Raw genomic sequence first — 5,408 nt, forward strand, 5'->3', positions numbered from 1 at the left:
GTCCCCTTTTCCTCCTGACCCCAATCCCTCCCAGCATCAGAGTCTTTTCCAATGAGTCAACTCTTTGCATGAAGTGGCCAAAGTACTGGAGTTTCAGCTTCAGCATCATTCCCTCCAAAGAAATCCCAGGGCTGATCTCCTTCAGAATGGACTGGTTGGATCTCCTTGCAGTCCAAGGGACTCTCAAGAGTCTTCTCCAACACCACAGTTCAAAAGCATCAATTCTTCAGCGCTCAGCCTCCTTCACAGTCCAACTCTCACATCCATACATGACCACTGGAAAAACCATAGCCTTGACTAGCCGGACCTTTGTTGGCAAAGTAATGTCTCTGAATTAGCTATAAGTATACATATATTCCCTCCCTCTTCAGCCTCCCTCCCACCCCTCCTCCACCTTACCCCTCTAGGCTGACTACCCTACATGTTGATCAAATGCTAAAGTACAACCCTACCTTCTCACCATCCTTAAGTACTTGGGCAAAATGCATTCCTTTTTCTACTTTCATGCTTGTTTTATGCTAAGTCCTGTGTCCACTTCAGTACTATAGACTGAGTTCTGCCTTGGATGAGTTTTGGTATTTATTGAGTTCAATGCTACAACTATGTCAAGCATCTTCCTATACATTCTTCCTTTTAGCTTTCACTACAATGCCGTGGACATTTTTTTCTCAGGATATTTATCCAGGAATGCAACGACTACCTATGTTGGTTAAGATTCTAGAGGTGTGTGAAAGAGACAATCCCACGTGATGTTGTTTCTAAGGTTCCCCATCTTCTTCCATTATACTTTCTAGCATCTAGAATCATTCATCAGCATGCAGCAGGTTTCCAGCTCAATAAACGCCAGTCATTATTATTACTGGTTTATTATTACTGTTACATTTTTAAACTGACCATTGGGTAAGATTATCTTTAGAAGAATGGGTTTCTAAGCTCCAAGTAAGAGCAAGTTTTAGAACAAAGGTTACTTATAAATGTACTGAACTAGCTTATTTAGTGTTGGCAAATGGCTCGTTTGTCGGGGTTTTTCTAGCACTGATTCCCTTTTATCTTATATGCTTCTAAATCTTGGAATGAGAACTTATGTTGTCAAATGAATTTCGGCATCATTTAATCATGTCACGTTTCTCTCATTTTGTAAGATGATGTTAAAAGTTATTTATTTTTGGCTGCAGTGGGTCTTTGCTGCTGTGGGTGGGCTTTCTCTAGCTGCGGCGAACAGCGGCTGCTCTCCAGTTGCGCGGCGTGGACTTGTTGTAGTGGTGGCTTCTCTTGCTGCAGAGCACAGGCTCTAGAGAGCCTGTTTCAGCAGTTGCAGCACGCTGGCTCAGTAGTTGTGGTGTGTGGGCTTCGTTGTCCTTTGGCATGTGGAATCTTCCCAGACCAGGGATAGAACCTGTGTCCCCTGCATTGGCAGGTGGATTCTGAGCCACTGGACCACCAGGGAAGTCCTGTATAAAATATAACCAGGGAAGATGCTGTATAATAAAGAATTGGATGGGTTTTTGTTCCTGGTTCCTGGCTGGGAGGGAGAGAGACTCTAAATCCTTGGAATTTCCCAGTGGGTCTTTGTTATTCCTGAGCCCCTTGGGATCACACCTGCTTTTATGCTAAGAGATAAGATCACTCAGGATGGAGGCTGGTCACTAGGAAAGACCCAACACATGGGTACAGGTTTGGGGCTTTGAGCCAGCCCCACCTGGGGCAGGGAGGAGGCGAGGGTATAAGGGCTGGAGATTGAGTTCAATAATGTAGCTAATGATTAAATCAGCAATGCTTAGGTGATGAAACCCCAACAGAAACTTTGGACACTGAAGCTGAATGCATCTTCCTGGTTGGTGAATACACTGAAGTGCCAGGAGGGTGACAAGTCCTGATTCCATGGAGAAGAATATTTCCTTCCAGGACAGGACATGAAAAGTGCATTTGTGGGCTCCCAGACTCTGACCTGTGTGCATCTTCATTGGCTGTTTCTGAGTGTTCCTGAGTTCCTTGGTACTAAAACTACAACTGTATGCACAGCCCATTTCTGAATCCTCTGAGATATTCTAGTGAATTACAGAACATGAGAGGGATTGTGGGTGCTCCTTGGATTGGTAGCCAGCTGGTCTGAAGTGAGGACAGTCTTGTTGCAGACCATGCCCTTTAACCTTTAACTCATGTTGGGCTCATGAGTGCCAGAACTGAATTTCAAGACAACAGCTGGGTTTGGTATCAGAAGATAAGCAGAGCAATATTTTTTTTTTCCTGAAATTAAATGATCTCCCTATTTGGAATAAAGTCAATTGGGACCACATGCCAATTTATAAGCTCCTATATCTCAGCTACAGCCCAGCCTCTACAGTCAGCTCTAGGATGGGCTAGGACTCTGCAAACCATATTTCTCCTCTGCCAGCTGGCTAGGTTCTGCCAAAAGGAAACATTAGAGGGAGGCTGGGAGGCAGGAGGATCTGCCAAAACAAGACCATTTGTTCCTGTTTGACAGCCGTCCAATCAGCAAGTCCTCAGCAACTCCACTTCATCCTTGCAGTGGCAATTGGTTTGAGTTTCCAGCCTTTTTTCTTTTTCTTTTCTAGCTGTTTTCTAGACTCCCAGAACCAGCCTCATCAAAGGAACCAGCATTAGCTGGGCAGACAGCCCACTCTCAGAGGATGGGTGAACCTCTGGGCTGAGGGCCCTTGTCTGATCTCCCAGGTTCTCAAAACCCCAAGCCCTTTTCTCTGCTCCCTCAGCCCCAGGGCTGGCAGCTGCTTCCCACAGTGACTTTCTCTGAGCTCCCTTTCTGCTTCTGTAGTCCCCCAACACCTTCTCAGACAGCTCTCTGGGCTGGTCATCTGGGCTGGTTTTCAAAAAGCTTAAAAAACTGGTTTCTGGCTTTCCTACTGAAACTTTGGGTAGAGACTAAATGTATTAATCCTTAACTACCAGTACAATGTGTTTGTAGAAACCACATCTTATTAGCAGTTGTCATCCTGACATCTAGAAAATGATATTCAATTGGATCTATTTTGCACACATTGTACAAATTTATTGGAAAATTATTTTGATTGTAGAATTCTAATTTTAAGTACCCTAGGTGCACAGAATGAATGATATTTCTCTTCGTTTACAGAACACTCCATTGAATGGATATACCACCTGTTTTTAATCTATTCACAGGTTGACAGACCGTTGGGCTGTTTCTACTTTTTGGCTACTATGAATAATGCTGCCATGAACATCTGTGCACAAGTTTTTGTATGAACATATGTTTTAAGTTCTCTTGGAGTAGGACTGCCATGTCATATGATAACTCCTATGTTTAACTTTGTGAGTAACTATCAAATTATTTTCCAAAGTAGCTGTACCATTTTACATTCTTACAGCAGTGTATTGTGGAAGGGTCCTTTTTAAAAATTTTTATAGTCAGCCTAGCAGATGTGAAGTAGTATCTCGTTATGATTGTGATTTGCATTTCCTTAATGACGAATGATGTTGAGTATAATTTCATGTGCATATTGGTTATTTGTGTATCTTCTTTGGAGAAAGGTCTATTTAGAGCCTTTCTCCATTTTAAATAGGGTTAGCTGTCTTTTTAATGTTGGGTTGCAATGTACTAGCTTTTAAATCTCTGCTATGTCTAGGCTTAATAAGCTTCCCAGGTGGCTAGTGGTAAAGAATCCGCCTGCAATGCAGGAGATGCAGGTTCAATCCTTGGGTCAGGGAGATCCTCTGGAGAAGGAAATGCAACCCGCTCCAGTATTCTGGCCTGGGAAATCCCATGGACAGAGGAACCTGGCCGGCTACAGTCCATAGGGGTCACAAAGAGTTGGACACGATTTAGCGATTGAGCACACACACACGTCTAGGGTTATTTCCCCTTTTTCTTCCATTCCTAACATGGTCTGTCTTCTCTCTTTTTCTCTTGATCAATTTTGTCAGCATCCTATTGTGATAGTTAATTTTATGGGTCAACTTGGCTGGGCCAGGTGCCCAGATATACAGTCAAACAATATTCTGGATGTTTCTGTAAGAGTGTTTTTGGATGAGACAAACATTTAACATTTTAAATCAGTGGACTCTGAGTAAAACAGATTGCCTTCCATAATGTGGGCAGGCTTCTCCCCCAGCTGGGGAGAACAAAAAGACTGACATTCCCCAAGAAGAGTGAATTCTGTGGCAGATGGCCTTCAGCCTTGAACTACAACATTGGCTCTCTCTTGGAGCTCCAGCCTGCCAGCCCGCCCTGCAGATTCTGGACTTGCCAACCTCCAAAATTGTGTGAGCCAAGTCCTTAAAACAAATTTCTCTATTGGTCTCTCTTTCATCTACACACTCTTTCCCATCTACACACACACACACACACACACACACACACACACACACACACACACACCCCCTATCAGTTCTGATTCTCTGGATAACCCTTTCATTTGTATTTTCAAAAAATCATTTTTTACTTTTTTGATCCTCTTTGCAACCCACTCCAGTATTCTTGCCTGGAGCATCCCATGGAGAGAGGAGCCTGGTGGGCTACAGTCCATGGGGTTGCAAAGGGTCAGCCACAACTGAAGCGACTTGGCACACATGCACTGAATATTTGGTTTCTATTCCATTGAATACTGCGCATCTTTATTATTTCTTTCCTCCGATTTTCTTTAGAGTTATTCTTTTTCTAACCTCACATTTTTTTTGGCATTTCTCCTGTTCCCATATCAACATTTAAGCCCAACCATCAGCTGCCTCAGGGGTTTCCGCCTGGACATTACACGAGCAAAGCGATTCCAGGCGCCCAACACCTCCCAAATGGTCTTCCTCCTATGTTTTCTGTCTTAGTGAAGAATCCCACCACCCTCCCCAGTCTCCCAACCCTGAAACCCTAGATTCCTCCACCTGGAACACTTTCTCCACCACCATTCCTTTCATTCCCACTCCTGAAACCCGAGCCAGCTTCTTGGCTATTGTACCACCTCCGCTCTGATTTCCCTACTTCCCTTCTAATTCTTCCACTGCCTGCCAGGTTTCTAAAACAGCAATCGGATCTTGTCACAGTGCTCCTTGGAGACCTTGACTGGCCTCTCCCCACCCTCTCCTACTTCTCACGCTCCGTCATCTTCCTGAGAAATATGGGTCGGATACCCAGACGGGCCAGCTTCTCATTCTCCCCTTAGCTTTGTCCATGCTCCCACTTTAAAAATTATTATTGGTTTTACATTTTTTATTTACTTATTTTTAATTTTGGCTGCCCTGGGTCATCGTGGCAGTGCTTGGGATTTTCTCTACCTGTGGCGCATGGGGGCTTCTCTAGTAGCACACGGGCTTAGCTGTCCCGTGGCACACAGTTCCCAGGGATCGCAGCTGCATCCCCGGGATTGGAAGGCAGATGCTTAACTACTGGACCACCAGGGAAGTACCTTATTACTGTTTTT

General features: G+C 44.3%; 1 protein-coding gene across 1 annotated transcript in view; it reads right to left on the minus strand.

The window, feature by feature from the left end:
- FRRS1L (ferric-chelate reductase 1-like) overlaps positions 1-5,408 on the minus strand; it is a 22,534-nt gene that overhangs the window by 16,754 nt on the left and 372 nt on the right. The window lies entirely within an intron of this gene.

This window comes from Bison bison, unplaced genomic scaffold (genome assembly GCF_000754665.1).
Source record: "Bison bison bison isolate TAMUID 2011002044 unplaced genomic scaffold, Bison_UMD1.0 scf7180017864183, whole genome shotgun sequence".
Lineage (NCBI taxonomy): Eukaryota > Metazoa > Chordata > Mammalia > Artiodactyla > Bovidae > Bison > Bison bison.